Source organism: Lactuca saligna, chromosome 3 (genome assembly GCF_052625555.1).
Source record: "Lactuca saligna cultivar CGN05327 chromosome 3, ASM5262555v1, whole genome shotgun sequence".
NCBI classification, from domain to species: Eukaryota; Viridiplantae; Streptophyta; class Magnoliopsida; order Asterales; family Asteraceae; genus Lactuca; species Lactuca saligna.
The window spans coordinates 31,628,288-31,648,095 of NC_136419.1; the positions used below are offsets into that span (position 1 = coordinate 31,628,288).

At 37.6% G+C, this 19,808-nt stretch overlaps 2 pseudogenes; both read right to left on the minus strand.

The window, feature by feature from the left end:
- Positions 1-2,151: 2,151 nt before the first annotated feature.
- Positions 2,152-4,074, minus strand: LOC145035011 (berberine bridge enzyme-like 8 pseudogene; annotated as a pseudogene).
- A 13,099-nt stretch (positions 4,075-17,173) lies between these two features.
- Positions 17,174-19,096, minus strand: LOC145035012 (berberine bridge enzyme-like 8 pseudogene; annotated as a pseudogene).
- Positions 19,097-19,808: the final 712 nt, after the last annotated feature.

A 19,808-nucleotide genomic window follows, 5' to 3' on the forward strand; every position in this document is an offset into this window, starting at 1 on the left:
AATTAAGAGAAAAATTGGATCAAATTATGTTTAAAAGTAATGTGAAAGTGAAAGTGAAACTCACCTGTTGGACAAACGAAAGTGAAATCAAGAGGGTAGAAAAAGAAAATGACATATTTCTTGATGGGTTTGAGCCAAAAGAACATCCTATGTGCTCATGCAAACCCTAATTCTTGGATCTAGGTTTCTCTAATTATACATTCATTTATCCAAGACTTTCAAACCCTAGATCTAATGAGTATAATTCGAAATTAATTAAACAAATTAGTTCTAGATCATTACCTCTTGTTGCTTGCTTGAATCTTCTTGTCTTTGAAGCTTAGAGTCACAAGTGTCACTCATCTAATGGTTTACAAACACCAATAGCAAAAGAATGATCTTGGAGATAGGCTGGAGGCTCTTGAATTTGACTCTTGCACTCTTAGGAATAGGGTAGCCGAATTCTGGAGCCTAAGGGTCCTATTTATATTGAAGATGTTAGGGTTTCAGTCAAAACCCTAATGGACAACTTAGGCCTTAAGCTATCCAAGGAAGCTTTTGGAATGAGGCCATAGGGCCGAAATTATGGATGGACACATCCTAATTTCATCCATGCCTAGTCCAAGAGGCTCCTCAGCCCAATACTCAACTATCACACATTTGACAGTTGAAATCCCTAATATTAAATTAATATCTTTTAGCCACAAAATTAATTCTTGTCTAATATTAATTTAATTGTGTGATTTCTCCATTAATATATTATTCATATAACATATTAATAAATCATAATAACCTCTTTCTTAATAAATCATCCTATCATGTTGCTTCGGTGAAGACAACCCAAAAGAACCATGCACAACCGGGTCAAGTACTTTACCAAATATAGTTACGGGCTTAGACACTAATCCAACATTTTTTTGCCAATGTAGTCAGAGAGCTTAACCTATAATTCATAAAGTTCTTACAAAGTTATGAAATCTGGGATTTTATGTATATATAATCATTATGTATATGTAATCATTATGAGTCGATTTAGTTACGTTGATGAATTCTTGCTCAAAAAAAAAGCTTCGGCTTCAAAATCTGGTGCAACATTTCCGACCAGTGGAAGGCCCTATAAACACTAAAATACATTCCAAAATTTCAAATCCATACCGAATACATCTACTTCCATAACCAACGAGAACATGATAATAAAATTTAGATATTGGTATAATGGTGTTGTACAACATAGTTTCAATTTTTTGAATGAACTAATGTCTAATGTTTGATCCTCACCACACAACTAAACAAAGTGAGGGATTCTGAGCTACTTACAACTTTGACGACGAATCCATTCCGATGGGAGGTGGAGGGACGGAGGGAAAAGGAGGAGTGAAGAGATTTAGATTGGAAACTGACTTCGATTGAGCCTACCAATTGAGCCTACTGATTGAAGCGTCGATTGAACATAACGATTGAAGACTACTGTGGTATTTCTGGTTAATCGGTAACGGGAGCGATTGAAGCTTCGATTGAACAAACTATTGCCGGTTTGATAGGGAGAGTGACGACAAGAAGAGAGGCTATGGTGTCGGCGTGTTCTTTTTTCTTTTCGTAAGAATGAATATCAAAAACCCTAAAACGACTAAGGTAAGGAAATCAGGTATAAGTTCTTTTGCCCTATTTTTTTAAAAACAAAATTAACAAAATAAAAAAATTTAATATATATTTTTTTTAAAAAAAGACGGGTACTCGGAGGTACCTGTTCCGGTTAACCGCTGGTTCCGGGTACCCAGTATCGGAACCGGAACCGGCGGGTATCCAGCGGGTATCGGTTTCGTAAAAATAAAAATTGGAACCGGAACCGCCTAAGGCAGTTCCAGTTCCAGAACTCACAGTCCTGAGGCAGTTCCGGTTTTGTAAGCAGGTACCCGCTTCCGCTGCTCATCCCTAGTTTTAACGTTATTGTTCTGCCAAAATATTGATCGTAATATTTCAGCATTTACCCCCACATGATAACTCTATGGCGGGTTCGGTGTAGGCCGTCCAAATGATACATTTTTTTTTCACACTACGTATCCCAAGTCTAAAGTTGTATTGACCCAAACTATCTTAATAAAAAAAAACATAATTTTTAGACAAGAGGAAGTATAAGAAAGAAATATGATGTAAAATGTCTTAATAAGACAATGTATTTATTAGATAAATTCATAATTAGAATTTGACCACATGCTTTTAAACATCTTTGTTAGCATGGAGATCATATACACTAGGAAAAGAAGCTGACAGAAAGTAGCATTGTTGCTAGTTTTTCATGAAAACAATTAAAAGAATTAATAAAATGATCGGGGGTTTTAGAAAACAGGAATACTCTGTGGGCGCCTAAAGAAATTGTGAGGATCAACTTTGGCCTTGATTCGAATCAACTTCTTGAAGTTGTCCCTCTTCCAGTATCTCTCACCCCAAACACTTGCTTCTTGGTAGTTAGTACTTCCAACACCCAAATCCAGATCATTGTAGTTGGAATATGCCTCTCTGGGGTTGTTTGACACATAAGGCGTCATTAACGCATCCAAGCTTCGCAGCCAAGCTATCCTCCTGAGGGACGTAGGGGTTGTGTCTGAAGGTTGACCGTTAAAATTGACAGTCTTTAGAATTTGTAACAACACCCCCGCTCTATGAGGATACGGAATTGCTGTCTCGGAGAAATCAGCCATCCTTCCGCCAAATGGATTGATCATCAGAAGCGCCGATTCATCGTTTTGGATAAGCTTTCTCCATATCTTCTTGAGTCCTCTTATGGGGATGGGTGCCCGGGTGTAGTCTGATTTGCTTTTGTTGTTCAGCTTGGCAATGGCAGATCGGTTCGTAAGAATCTCGGTCGGGGTTGAGCTTGGCAACCCCCAAAACACAAGGGTCGACTGCACCATTCTAATTTCTTCACAAATCTCTCGGGTAACACCGAGCTCTGGAAATTTTCTGTAAAGCAACGGAAGCAATGTGTCTGTTGTGCCCTGATATATTCCTTCAAACATAATTCTTATGGTTTTCTTGGTGGTGTTGCCGATATATTCGGCAAAAACTTGAGTTCTTATGTGCAAATTTCTATCGATATTTGGTGCAACGTATTGATATTTATGGAAGATTTCGGTTGCCCCTTGTTCCAAAGTTTTATTGAGTATAAAGACAGTTACTTTTTTTGGAACTGGAACCAAGCTCAGCTTCCATGCAAGAACAATTCCAAAACTTGAAGATCCACCTCCTCGGATCGCCCAAAACAAATCTTCTCCCATTGATTTCCGGTCGAGAATATTCCCATCAACATCCATGAAGCGAGCATCCAGAACATTATCGGCTGCAGTACCGTATTTCCTCAACAGGTTTCCGTAGCCACCACCGCCCATGTAACCACCAACACCCACCGTAGGGCAAACACCTGCCGGGAAATACAAGGTATCCGTCTCTCGTGAAATTTTGTAGTAGAGTTCACCAAGCGTAGCGCCTGCTTGGACCCAAGCAGTCCTTTTTGCTACGTCCACGTCTATAGACCTCATGTTGGTGAAATCAAGCATAACAAAGGGAACATCAGCAGTGTATGAGAGGCCCTCGTAGTCATGGCCCCCACTCCTGATCCTGATCTCGTAGCCGTGTTTCTTGGCGCAGTATACACATGTTTTTATAAGGGTTTCCTCCATAGGTGTCACGATCACTGATGGTCTAGGCGTGGAGGGTTTAAGGAACCTGGTGTTTTGAACTGCCACTTGCCAAATGGGTAGGAAGGAAGCATTGACAGGGCTGAAAATGAGTTGAGAAATGGCAGTGACATTGTTGGAGTTGGACTGTAGGCAGCTTATTAGATCGCCAGAACTTGAGGTTGATAAGGACGTTGCCCATGAAACAGAAAACAAGAAACTTAGAACCATGAGCAAAACTGAAGATCTAAGTTGACACTTCTTCATGTTTAGTTAATTTGGTGAGCTTGATCAATAGCAATGGCGTATTTATATACAGCAGAGAGCATACAGTTGACTTCAAATGGGGTTATAAAAATTGTGATCGGTTCAAATTAAGGTGTTTGAAAAACCTCGGAAGGAGGATGGTGATCAATTCAAAGATGTTTGAAAAATGCGGGAAGGAGGATGGTGTTCAACTGATTCTATTTTAGGGTATACAGGTGCAGCGTTGAAGATATATGGCGTGTTGACTTTTTCCCTATAGACTACTAAATTCGCATTCTAAAAACCAATGAAGCAGTGAACAAATTGATATTACATATGTTCAGATTTTTAGCCTTTTTCTTTTAACTTTCGGATTGAAATCTTTGCAAAAATTTGAACAACACACGTTTTTTAGAATAATTATCAAACTTATAAATAAAACGTATCTCATCAAATGTATATTTTTCTCAAACATAAATTGAAATTATTTCTTACAAATATATGTGCTTTAATTTCCTGGCACCGTATACCAAGTCCTGGGACTAGCTAGTTTGTAGATAAAGTGTTGACTTTGACTTTGGAATATAAGCATACAAATAACATAGCGATTTTACTTTTAACATCAATTCAAATGCTGTGCTGTTATATAGGCATTTTGGGAACCGGCTTCACGCTCCTCTCCGTTCTTAATTAGTACTCAAAACCTAAAAAATATGATTAAGTTTTTTAATTATACACTTTTAATACATTATTATTTAATATATGGAAAAACTAAAATTAACATTTAAAATTCCCTAAATAGAAGTAGAATTTTCAGATAGTAATGAACACACATAATCTAAAATAGAATAAAATAAAAATAGAAATTGTGTGATAATTAGGCAAAATAAAATTTGGAGACTTATATGGTGAAATTTGGGGATCAAACATCGGCAAGTTGCCTACGCACACAAGGCCTGTTTGGTTGCTACCACCTACGGTCCCAGCCAATGGTCGTTTGGAGGTTTACACAGTGAAACATTCGTGCAGTTGGTTCTCTATCCGAATACAAGACCTGTTTTGCTGCTAACGGTCGTTTCAATGTCAATGAGAAGATTGTGATGAGGCATTCACACCGGTTGTCAAACCGAAAAGAAGAACACATTATCATCTGCCTATCTATCTGCTAGATGTGAAGAAACCATTTGTACACGACCACATGAAGGAGGCAATGTGCATGCATCGACCAACATGTTTTTGGGATATCAAGTATACATCTTAATCATATTTGATACCTTTAGAAACTATTATGTTGTCTTAATAAATGCCGAAAGCATCATACATTTGATTTGATCAACGTGCTATTAACATCGGCTTTCAACATAATTAAACTATAACATCCCAAAAACATAGAAAATTAAAATTTTCAAAGAAAGAACCCATTTCAACCATATGGTATTTACGAAACCATAATTTCAAATGTATAAACACAATCAGAGCTTTTCCCAAGATCTAATATCATAAAAACAGGAAAATGTATATGATCACACCTTCATTTTTCCACGATCATCAAAAGTACCTGAAAGAATAAACTGAAACTGTAAGCCAAAACTTACTGAGTTCCCCCAAATTACCACAACACAAATAATATTATATGAAATTTTGCATGTTGGGTCCATAACCTCCTGGTTGGCTTACCATGGCCCACAACATCTGGGTTGGACTACCTTGCATATAACGTATTGGTTCCACAACCTCCCAGTTAGATTACCCTGGCCCATCACCTCCCAGTTGGATTCCTCTGGCCCACAACCTCCTAGTTGGATTGCCCCGATCTGTGGACTGACAACACAAAGGAGTAGTCTCAACCAAAACATAATATGTCCACATATAATTGATAACAAACATATTCAACGGACATATAATCATATAGCTAGGAATCACAGGTAGTCCTACAAATCTATTAGTCTAACGCATATCAACAGCCATCATATAATCATACATGTCTACCACATAATCAACATATCATCAATCAATACATATCAGTAGATCAACTTCAATGGGCAAACCTTGGGGCCTTCGACCCATAAGTACAGTAAGGAAAACGCACATCTTAGTCTGAACAAATAGATGAATAGATCTCTACTACGAGTCTCAGCTCTACTTGTCACCTATACAATAGATACAAACCAATCTCAAATACAACTCAAAATACCCAAAATACACTTAGGTTAACTTGGCTAAAATTGGTCAAAGTCCAAAATTCAACGTATAGCTAACCGCCACGTTGTGGCCTTCCTTGGCCATGTTGTGGCCATAAAATGCCAAAACAGACGAGCCTTAACCCAATCGTCACGACATGGTTGTCCAAACCACACCATGGTTACTATTCCTCGAACCTCTTAATGGAATAAGCCGATTTCTTCCATCTCTGGGCTCCAAAGCCTAAATCTGGTCTATTATGGGGTCTAAATGGATAAAGTTCCAACTTTATCCCTTAAGTCCATCCAACGAATAAGGATCTTAAATTCTATGTTCAAAAGAGCAAACTCTCAACATGGCTTAAACATTAAGCTCCTAATCCTTGAAGTCCTTTCCTCTAAAACTCATTTTTGATCCCAAATAACATTCTAATCCATAAAGTTTAAAACTTTATGAACTTTCATGGCTATAAAGTGTCCAAATCATAAACACTAACATTTCAAAATGCAACAAGTAATCAAATGCATGCATGGAGGAAAAGAAAGGGTCAAGATTCTATTTTATAACTCTAAACACCCAAAAACATCTAAAAAGGAAACTCATTGGATCTTGAGTAGTCCATACTCACAGGGGCGGAACACGAATATTAGAACTAGAGGGGCCGAAATCAAAACTTCAATATAAAAATTGTTTTATATGGTTCAAAATTATGACAATTATAAGTAAATTTTTAGTCATACTAAATTACTTCCATTTGGTAGGTACGAAAGGGATCATATATGTAAATCTTATATGAAATGGATCATATATGTAAATTTAAGGATTATTTTAATGTTTATGTAGTTATTCACAGTTATATCTTTTAAATAAATCAACAAACAAGTAATAAGCATCTAAATATTTAAAATGTCGGAATTGATTTATAGATATTAATAAACAATAAACTTACATATAAAAATAAATAGTTTAATCCAATAAAAGAGCAATGTGAGCCTGTTAGCTTGACAACTTTACAGTTTTACAGGGAGTAGTCACATTGCAAACTATAGGGACTAGTTATAGGGACTAGGTTTAATCACAATTTTAAGCTCTTCTTTATGTATTAAATAACCAAGAAAAAAATAGAGAAAAGGAAAAAAGAGGCTACCCACAGAGCAGTGGGACTTGAGGAAAACCAGCTCTGACATCCAACAAAGACGAGTGAGAGAAATAGAGACCATACCATAAACACATGCGATGAACACCAAAAGGGCGTACAAAGGTAGCAGCGATTTAAGCGTACGACATTGTTCTTCTGGTGTGTTTTGAGAGGTCTTTCACCGCGTCAAAAATATAATTTTAGGTTTATAGATTTCTTAAACTCAAAGTTAAATGGTTTTAAATTTGATTGTATCTTTGGATATTATTTATTTTATAGATTTAATCGGTATATAGCTTTTATTTACAGCAGATTCCTCAAAAAAAGAGAATTAGTTTTGATGTGTGATTTTGTTTAGTGATTTTCTGAAAGCTTGTCATCAGGTATTTATTGTTTTAGTTAAAAACTAAATTGTATAAATTAAATGTATTGCTTATACTTAAAAATCTGGAAAACGGGAGGGCAAAATTTTCATTCTAGTAAATATTTTTTAACTTGATTATGTATAATAGGTATTATGAGCTTCAAAAGCAGGGGGGGGGCATGGCCTCCCCTGGCTCCTAAGTGGGGGTCCGCCACATCATACTCATTTAGACCAAAAATATGGGACAAAAGCACATACTTTCTAACATTAGCAAGATATAGAGAGATAATCATCAAGTTGAAAACTTTATATCTCCTAGGGGTTGCTCAAGAAGTCTACAACTTAGATCTACAAGGCTTGGAGCTTCGTTCTTGCTTTCCAATGGCTTCCTTCCCTCTAAAATAGACACCAAACACCAAAATGAGCTCAAAACACCACTAATGGAGATTAGGGTTTGAAAGGAACTAAGTGGGCAATGGAGGCTGATGAGGGTAAAAGGTCTTCAGGGTTTATGAGTCTTAAATAGGGTGCAAACCCTAGAAATTAGGGTTTGTCCAACAGCGGCTAACACATCGTGCCACATATTGCCATTTCGTGGTGGTCTTTCAAAAACCTGCGACCCAAAAAGAATTACCACGCCGTGATGGAACTCTACTATTCCGTGACCACCCAGAAACATAAATCACTGAAATTTAGAGTCATACATGGAATCGGTGTTACACAAACTGATTCATTTATTTTTATCTAACAATCATTCAATGCTATCAGATACCAGCTTCTATATGCATTACATTATTTTCACAATGCTTTCCATCGAGCTTCTTTAATAGTCAGTTCACTAGTGAATTTGCTATAATATCCCTTGGCACACTTAAATTATATTTTAGGCATTTCCTGTTTATTCACTTAAACGACTATTTTTATATCAACAAAAGTATGGAACATAGATTCTATGTGTGTTATTATACAACACTAAAATCCCATATCACCATTCGATTAAGTTCCAAAATTGGATTCGATAGGCATCCCGATAGATTATCCTACTTTATATCGTAGCTTAGTCGGTATGTCTAGCCTGGTCTATCATAGTAAATTCACTACCGAACTTACATAAGGTCGATGGAAGCTATTGTGAAAATAATTTCATATGCATAGAGAAGTCGGTATATGGTAACATGAAATGATTCTTAGATAAACATAGATGGATCGGTTTGGTTATGGTTAAAACTGATGTTAGTAGCACTATGAATTTCATCAAGCCCATGAGATGGAGTAAACTAGACATCCATATCTAACTATAGACCCTGGAATTTTGACATTTGGAGTTCTATTGAATTTATAATAATTTTTGAAACACAACATATGAAATATGTGACAATACATACTAGTTTAAGAAGATTGTGAATAATACCTTTCAAGGAGTTGTAATTTGGTAATTTGATTCAAAGTTTAGAGAAACTAGACTCATCAAATTTTCTAGAAAACCAACCTTTATGATTTTTGGAGCTTCTGATAGTCTTGTATGATTTCTAGAAGTTCGAGGACAGATTCAGTGAAATTGATCATATTAACCTTTAGGTCACTTTAGGTGTCCCATGAAGGACTTAGTGATTAAGCTTTCACTTTAATACTTTTATCATAATTAGTGGTTACTCATTAGGCTGTCTTTATATGTAATTCAAATTAACCTAAAGGTCATGATACTTAGCTTAATGAGGATTTAGAGTTAGGAACTTTACGTTCAAAATCATCGTATTAGGGTTAGGTTACAACCAATTGTGCTCCTTATGATACCAAATGGATGAGAAATAAGTCCTTCTTAAAACCAACACCTATTGGTGGTCGGATGGTTGTGTTGTGGTGGTTAATAATGGTCAAACCACCCTAAAAAATGCACGGTGTTGATTAAGTGTAAGTGGAATAATTGGAAAATATGCTTTTACATTCATTAGTGCACCATCACGAGTAATACAACCATAAGCACATTTGCAGAGTGGCTTATTCATTAGTGCATTGTTTTCAAAATCCATAATATCAACATTTTATTTTAAATATCAGAGTGTCCCCATATGAAATGCGGGAGAGTGCACGCCGCACCATCAAACCTTACCCTTGCCCTTAGGATCTGAAGTACCTAAAACAATCAACAAACTATAAGTTAATGCTCAGTGAGTTCCCAAGAGCATACCCCATATAATCCACATAACCTCATAATCCATAACAATCACATAAACCATGCATATAAACATATAAGGATGCCCAGAACACCCTCCAGGGTCTTTATCCAGGATGTCATGGGCACCCCTACATGGTCTTATACCTATGTGCCATGGGCACCCCCGTGGTCTTACTTGGAATTCCATGGGCACCCCCACATGGTCTTTTAGCCATGTTCCATGGGCACCCCCATGGTCTTTACCTGGAATGCCATGGGCACCCCTACATGTTCTTACAACCAAGTGCCATTCATGCAACATAAAGAACTAACTAACATACCACATAACATATAACCAACTAATTTACCACATATCACTATATAAATTCGCATTGCACATAACACATAATGGGCCGACCTTGGTGCCTTCAACTTATTGGTATGGTGAGGAGACTCACCTCTGTCTGCTGAATCCGAAGCCGCTTTCCTAACAGTATGTGACCACCCATGCTGAGCAATAATACCAATAAACCAAGGTTAGGGTTCAACATAATACAATTAAATGACCCAAGCCCCAAGTCCTTTCCTTATGGCCCAAAAGTGTCTTATTGTTGATGGGCCCAAAGTCCATGTCCAAATATCATTAATAGGCCTCATGGTCGAATAAAGCCAAACCATAGCATTCATGGCCCACAATAGATAAATTAGCCCACTAACTCAAAACATAACCAGGCCCAATGACTGATTAGGGCCCAAAGGGCTTACATGCCCAAAACAAGTCCAAACCTATCTGAGTGCGTACACCCTACGTACCACTCCTGTACGCTTAGCGTACTGGGTCCGTATGTTGTACGCGTTGCGTACGCTATACTACGCCCAACGTACAAACCGCTTAAGCACCTTTTACATTAACTACTTAATACTTGATGTTCCAATGTCCAATCTTTAGATCTGAGTACATTAAGACGTCCCAAGGCATAAAGTTGGCAACTTTATGCCTTTGCATGTCCCATATGCTCCCAACAACCCATTAAGACCTTTCCAAGAGTCTTAATCCATGCATGAGGTCAAAACACCCTTCAAGACTCCATTTTTATGCTATGAATGGACCAAAGGACTTTAGATTTATCCTCCCTAAGCTCTGGAGTTTCTTAAACTCTCAAGAGGTGGTTCAAGAACACAAAAAGGGACTAAAGAGAAAACCCTAGCTCTAGGAATGAAAATGATGACCAAGGTGAAAGATTTTTACCTCCTCAAGCTCCCTAAGCAGCTGAAAATGTAAGATCCACAAGGTCTTCGTCGTTCAAGCTTGATTCCTCTTCTTCCTTGTAGCTAGCACACCAAAAGGATGATGTTTAAACACCCACAAGCTCAAGAACACACTCTCTGATGATTTTATGGTTTTCAGGGACGTTTGAGAGTGAAGGAGGCTGGTTAAGGTGAAGCTTAAATGAGATAAGGATGCTTATATAGGTCTTAAGTTCAGAAATTAGGGTTTGAGCATTTGTCACGTACTCCCCGCGTACCCTTTGGTACGCGCAACATATGTGTTGTCCCTCAGCGATCATCCATGCATGGTATGCTAAGCGTACTCATGAAGTACGCCCAACATACCAAAGGGAACATTATGCCATATCATGAGTACGCCCAACATACTTAAGGGAACATTATGCCATATTTATAATTTCAAGGGCTTCAAAGGTAACACTTGATTTGGAGTGTTACAACTCTCCCCCACTTGAACTAGACTTCATCCTCGAAGTACGCAAACATAAACAGATCGGCTGAACCTTGCCATGAGGCCGCTGATGTTCGGCCTTGGCCTTCCTGCAGGTCAAGCACCAATCCACAAACCAGATGATCTCCCACTTCATGCAGGGCCACTAGTTACTCAGTCTCCGGTCTCTATACATTGTTGTGGCCCCAGATGTATAGTAAACTTAGACTTGTGTGCCTCTTCCAATATCCTCTATCTCATCCTCCAGATATCGGAACCCACACTCGGCTACAGTGTGCCAAAAGACCCCAACCATGTCGAACAAACAAGGGAATCTGATCCTAAATCCTCTCCAACTTCTAATTTTCTCTCTTCAAACCCTCCACCTAAGCCTCCTAGATCATATCCAACAATGGAGAGATCACTGTCATCCTCAAACAAATGTTCCCGATCGGAGAACCAACCGCCTTTTGACTCAAAGCATCGGCCACCATGTTGGCCTTCCCTGGATGGTATAAGATCTCACAATTATAATCTTTTAGCACATCCAATCACCTCCTCTGTCATGTTGAGGTACTGCTGATCGATCAAATACTTCAAACTTTTGTGGTCAGCAAAGATGGGTTCACCGCACTGCATACAAGTAATGCCTCTAGATTTTGTGGGCAAACACCACCGCCCCCAATTCAAGGTCATGAGTGGGGTAGTTCTCCCCATGAGGCTTCAGCTGCCTCAAGGTGTATGCGATCACATGTCCCCTCTGCATTAGTACTGCCCCTAACCCTGAGATCGATGTGTCACAATACACCACCAAATCATCAAGCCCCTCAGGTAGTACTTGAATCAGGGTCTCACATAACCTCTACCTCAAGGTCTCGAATGCCGACTGCTAGTCTAGGCCCCACCAAAAAGTCGCATTCTTTTTGGTCAAACAGGTCAATGGTACAACGACCTTGGAAAAATCCTAGATCAATCTCTAATAATACCCCGCTAGAACGAAGAAGCTACAAATCTCTGATGTGTTATTCGATACTTCCCACTGCACCACCACCTCAACCTTGGCTGGATCAACCGAAAAACCCTCCTCATTGATGATGTGCCCTAAAAACTATACCTCTCGCAACCAGAAATCACACTTTAAGAACTTGGCATATAGCCCTTATATTCTCAATGTCTCCAACACCTCCCTCAGATGTTGCTCGTGATGCTCCTTGGTCTTAGAATAGACCAAGATATCATCAATAAACACGATCACTGACAGATCCAACATCGGCCTACACACTCTGTTCATGAGATCCATGAATGTTGTTGGGGCATTGGTGAGCCTGAATGGCATCACCACAAACTTATAGTGCCCGTACCGAGTCTTGAAAGTTGTCCTCAGTATATCCTCATCTGATGGTACCCCGACCAAAGATCAATCTTGGAAAACACAAATGCACCCAATAGCTGATTGAACAAATAATTGATCCTCGAAAGCGGATAACGGTTTTCGACCGTTATCTTTTTTAGCTTCCGATAATCAATACACATCTTGTGTGACCCGTCCTTCTTCTTCACGAACAGGATCGATGCTCCCCAAGGGGAACTACTCGGACGAATAAACCCTCGGTTTAGCAGCTCCTGAAACTGCATAGACAGCTCCTGCATCTCGGGCTGAGCTAGACGGTAAGGTGCCTTAGCTATCGGAGCGGCAATCGACACCAAATTAATGTATATTCCTTCAAGCACCAAACATGCGGAAATCTTCAACATTGGTGTATTGAATTCTCTATTCATTAATATCTAATTAAGTTTGAACATTTGAAAGTCTCCTCTTCTGATCAAACTACGGCAGGTGTTAGTGTATAGCCTGCCCATGGCCGGTTCTTGTAAAAGTGTTATTATATTTGTAATTATATGATTTAGAAATCGAGAAGAAGATCCATAATTACCAAATCTTTAGGCAGGCAAGAAACAGAAACACATCTATTGTTCTTATTCATGATTCCGATCCATATTAGCCCACATGACTAGTAATTGTAACACGATGCTTCTAGTTAACAAAGTAATATACTTTTAACGATTATTCAAAAATATTTAACGAGACCAACTTAACCAAAATATAATTAGTCATATCATACCTTCAAGACACAAGTTTTCCTATTGAAATAAAATCTATAAAAGGAATGAACGCATAATATGTAGTGCCTAATTGACTATTTCTAGCTAGTGGAATCAAAATGCTAGGTCGCATGCATTCTACTATTTAAATTTAATTTGTTCAAATTAACAACTACAATGTTGACTAAAGAATGTTGTTATTTGGATAGTCACGTCAATTCTTATTTAAATAAACTAAAAGAATATATAATAAGTAAATATGGATCGCGTAAAGTTATGGATAATTTAACTAACTTTTTATTCAAAGATGCCACTTTTGATCAAATCAATTTTTATTTGAAAGTAGATGTCAAACGAACAAACATACTCATGTTATTTATGCTTTGAAAAATCATTATACTTAATTAAGTAATTTATTCATATTGTTATGTATAATTTGTTGTAACGAGAACTGCTTCCGAAACCGGCTGTTCTTAAATTATTGGAACCGGAACCGCCTACATCGGTTCCTAGAAAATTGGAACCGCTCCCGGAACCGCCGGGACCGGTTCCGGTTCCAAGTACCCGACTTCTTAAATATAAAACTTTTTATTTATAAATTATAGAGTGTATGGCATGGATATTAACATTTACAAACATCAAATGTATAAGATATGATAATAAAACCATTATAATAACTTGATCTTTTACATAACAACCTATTAAAAATTAAAAACACTTCCCATAATTAAAAAAAATCATAGAAAACATTTCAATTCAAGTGAAATTTAACAAGTAAAGATGATGAAAATGAAAAATTACAAACAATAAACATAAAACAACAACAGGAAAAAACAACCCAGCAAAAACAACATAGCCTTGAATTAGATCCATTGATCTTGTCAGCTCATCGAGAACAGTATATTGCATGCATATTCCATCACAATCTTTAAGTTAGACCATTTGATTAGCAAAAACCTGAAAGTTTAAACATGATAAAATATAATCTCAAAATCTCCACAAACTTACAGGTATTTCATGCACTGTCCTGTTTTGCTTTTGCTGGGTAACCTAAAAAAACCAACATTACGACTCATATACATGATTATTAAATGATTTTTATTAGGCAATAATATCTATATGCATACCAGGAATGCAATAGCTTGTTGTATGTGCTTGAGCTCATCCAAAAGACAACACAACAACTACAACAACAACACGAATCAATTGGGTCATATTTGTATTAAGAAAAAAGAAAATAGAATCATAAATTCATAAATCATAATGTAAAATTTTGTATTAAGAAAAAATCATGGTAAAGGAAGGATTTGAATTTACCACACTGTCTACTGAAACACCCAATATCTCTGTGTTTTTCTTGTCAAATTCTGCCTATCTATCACTGAATGCATTGATTTCTACATGATAAACACATAATTAAGAGAAAAATTGGATCAAATTATGTTTAAAAGTAATGTGAAAGTGAAAGTGAAACTCACCTGTTGGACAAACGAAAGTGAAATCACGAGGGTAGAAAAAGAAAATGACATATTTCTTGATGGGTTTGAGCCAAAAGAACATCCTATGTGCTCATGCAAACCCTAATTCTTGGATCTAGGTTTCTCTAATTATACATTCATTTATCCAAGACTTTCAAACCCTAGATCTAATGAGTATAATTCGAAATTAATTAAACAAATTAGTTCTAGATCATTACCTCTTGTTGCTTGCTTGAATCTTCTTGTCTTTGAAGCTTAGAGTCACAAGTGTCACTCATCTAATGGTTTACAAACACCAATAGCAAAAGAATGGTCTTGGAGATAGGCTGGAGGCTCTTGAATTTGACTCTTGCACTCTTAGGAATAGGGTAGCCGAATTTTGGGGCCTAAGGGTCCTATTTATATTGGAGATGTTAGGGTTTCAGTCAAAAACCCTAATGGACAACTTAGGCCTTAAGCTATCCAAGGAAGCTTTTGGAATGAGGCCATAGGGTCGAAATTATGGATGGACACACCCTAATTTCATCCATGCCTAGTCCAAGAGGCTCCTCAACCCAATACTCAACTATCACACATTTGACAGTTGAAGTCCCTAATATTAAATTAATATCTTTTAGCCACAAAATTAATTCTTGTCTAATATTAATTTAATTGTGTGATTTCTCCATTAATATATTATTCATATAACATATTAATAAATCATAATAACCTCTTTCTTAATAAATCATCCTATCATGTTGCTTCGGTGAAGACAACCCAAAAGAACCATGCACAACCGGGTCAAGTACTTTACCAAATATAGTTACGGGCTTAGACACTAATCCAACATTTTTTTGCCAATGTAGTCAGAGAGCTTAACCTATAATTCATAAAGTTCTTACAAAGTTATGAAATCTGGGATTTTATGTATATATAATCATTATGTATATGTAATCATTATGAGTCGATTTAGTTACGTTGATGAATTCTTGCTCAAAAAAAAAGCTTCGGCTTCAAAATCTGGTGCAACATTTCCGACCAGTGGAAGGCCCTATAAACACTAAAATACATTCCAGAATTTCAAATCCATACCGAATACATCTACTTCCATAATCAACGAGAACATGATAATATAATTTAGATATTGGTATAATGGTGTTGTACAACATAGTTTCAATTTTTTGAATGAACTAATGTCTAATGTTTGATCCTCACCACACAACTAAACAAAGTGAGGGATTCGGAGCTACTTACAACTTTGACGACGAATCCATTCCGATGGAAGGTGGAGGGACGTAGGGAAAAGGAGGAGTGAAGAGATTTAGATTGGAAACTGACTTCGATTGAGCCTACCAATTGAGCCTACTGATTGACGCGTCGATTGAACATAACGATTGAAGACTACTGTGGTATTTCTGGTTAATCGGTAACGGGAGCGATTGAAGCTTCGATTGAACAAACTATTGCCGGTTTGATAGGGAGAGTGACGACAAGAAGAGAGGCTATGGTGTCGGCGTGTTCTTTTTTCTTTTCGTAAAAATGAATATCAAAAACCCTAAAACGACTAAGGTAAGGAAATCAGGTATAAGTTCTTTTGCCCTATTTTTTTAAAAACAAAATTAACAAAATAAAAAAATTTAATATATATTTTTTTAAAAAAAAGACGGGTACTCGGAGGTACCTGTTCCGGTTAACTGCTGGTTCCGGGTACCCAGTATCGGAACCGGCGGGTATCCAGCGGGTATCGGTTTCGTAAAAATAAAAATTGGAATCGGAACCAGCGGGTATCCAGCGGGTATCGGTTTCGTAAAAATAAAAATTGGAACCGGAACCGCCTAAGGCGGTTCCCGTTCCAGAACTCACAGTTCTGAGGTAGTTCCGGTTTCGTAAGCAGGTACCCGCTTCCGCTGCTCATCCCTAGTTTTAACGTTATTGTTCTGCCAAAATATTGATCGTAATATTTCAGCATTTATTCCCACATGATAACTCTATGGCGGGTTCGGTGTAGGCCGTCCAAATGATACATTTTTTTTTTCACAGTACGTATCCCAAGTCTAAAGTTGTATTGACCCAAACTATCTTAATAAAAAAAAAACATAATTTTTAGACAAGAGGAAGTATAAGAAAGAAATATGATGTAAAATGTCTTAATAAGACAATGTATTTATTAGATAAATTCATAATTAGAATTTGACCACATGCTTTTAAACATCTTTGTTAGCATGGAGATCATATACACTAGGAAAAGAAGCTGACAGAAAGTAGCATTGTTGCTAGTTTTTCATGAAAACAATTAAAAGAATTAATAAAATGATCGGGGGTTTTAGAAAACAGGAATACTCTGTGGGCGCCTAAAGAAATTGTGAGGATCAACTTTGGCCTTGATTCGAATCAACTTCTTGAAGTTGTCCCTCTTCCAGTATCTCTCACCCCAAACACTTGCTTCTTGGTAGTTAGTACTTCCAACACCCAAATCCAGATCATTGTAGTTGGAATATGCCTCTCTGGGGTTGTTTGACACATAAGGCGTCATTAACGCATCCAAGCTTCGCAGCCAAGCTATCCTCCTGAGGGACGTAGGGGTTGTGTCTGAAGGTTGACCGTTAAAATTGACAGTCTTTAGAATTTGTAACAACACCCCCGCTCTATGAGGATACGGAATTGCTGTCTCGGAGAAATCAGCCATCCTTCCGCCAAATGGATTGATCATCAGAAGCGCCGATTCATCGTTTTGGATAAGCTTTCTCCATATCTTCTTGAGTCCTCTTATGGGGATGGGTGCCCGGGTGTAGTCTGATTTGCTTTTGTTGTTCAGCTTGGCAATGGCAGATCGGTTCGTAAGAATCTCGGTCGGGGTTGAGCTTGGCAACCCCCAAAACACAAGGGTCGACTGCACCATTCTAATTTCTTCACAAATCTCTCGGGTAACACCGAGCTCTGGAAATTTTCTGTAAAGCAACGGAAGCAATGTGTCTGTTGTGCCCTGATATATTCCTTCAAACATAATTCTTATGGTTTTCTTGGTGGTGTTGCCGATATATTCGGCAAAAACTTGAGTTCTTATGTGCAAATTTCTATCGATATTTGGTGCAACGTATTGATATTTATGGAAGATTTCGGTTGCCCCTTGTTCCAAAGTTTTATTGAGTATAAAGACAGTTACTTTTTTTGGAACTGGAACCAAGCTCAGCTTCCATGCAAGAACAATTCCAAAACTTGAAGATCCACCTCCTCGGATCGCCCAAAACAAATCTTCTCCCATTGATTTCCGGTCGAGAATATTCCCATCAACATCCATGAAGCGAGCATCCAGAACATTATCGGCTGCAGTACCGTATTTCCTCAACAGGTTTCCGTAGCCACCACCGCCCATGTAACCACCAACACCCACCGTAGGGCAAACACCTGCCGGGAAATACAAGGTATCCGTCTCTCGTGAAATTTTGTAGTAGAGTTCACCAAGCGTAGCGCCTGCTTGGACCCAAGCAGTCCTTTTTGCTACGTCCACGTCTATAGACCTCATGTTGGTGAAATCAAGCATAACAAAGGGAACATCAGCAGTGTATGAGAGGCCCTCGTAGTCATGGCCCCCACTCCTGATCCTGATCTCGTAGCCGTGTTTCTTGGCGCAGTATACACATGTTTTTATAAGGGTTTCCTCCATAGGTGTCACGATCACTGATGGTCTAGGCGTGGAGGGTTTAAGGAACCTGGTGTTTTGAACTGCCACTTGCCAAATGGGTAGGAAGGAAGCATTGACAGGGCTGAAAATGAGTTGAGAAATGGCAGTGACATTGTTGGAGTTGGACTGTAGGCAGCTTATTAGATCGCCAGAACTTGAGGTTGATAAGGACGTTGCCCATGAAACAGAAAACAAGAAACTTAGAACCATGAGCAAAACTGAAGATCTAAGTTGAGACTTCTTCATGTTTAGTTAATTTGGTGAGCTTGATCAATAGCAATGGCGTATTTATATACAGCAGAGAGCATACAGTTGACTTCAAATGGGGTTATAAAAATTGTGATCGGTTCAAATTAAGGTGTTTGAAAAACCTCGGAAGGAGGATGGTGATCAATTCAAAGATGTTTGAAAAATGCGGGAAGGAGGATGGTGTTCAACTGATTCTATTTTAGGGTATACAGGTGCAGCGTTGAAGATATATGGCGTGTTGACTTTTTCCCTATAGACTACTAAATTCGCATTCTAAAAACCAATGAAGCAGTGAACAAATTGATATTACATATGTTCAGATTTTTAGCCTTTTTCTTTTAACTTTCGGATTGAAATCTTTGCTAAAATATATAATAATTATCAAACTCATAAATAGAACGTATCTCATCAAAAGTATATTTTTCTCAAAACATAAATTGAAAATATTTCATACGAATATATGTGGTTAATTTCCTGGCGCCGTATACCAGGTCCTGTGACTAGTTCGTAGATAAAGGGTTGACTTTGACTTTGGAATCTAAGCATACAAATTACAAAGCGATTTAATTTTAACATCAATTAAAATCATGGGCTCCTCACCGTTCTTAATTAATACTCAAAACCTAAAAAATATGATTAAGTTTTTTAATTATACACTTTTAATAATTCTTATTTAATAGAAGTTATAGATTTCTTTAGAACAAAAATTCACATTTAAAATCCCCTAAATAAAGGCAGAATATTCATAAAGTAATCAAAACACATAATAAAAATAGAATAAAATAAAAATAGAAATTGTGTGATAATTATACAAAATAAAATTTGGAGACTTATATGGTGAAATTTGGGGATCAAAGATCGGC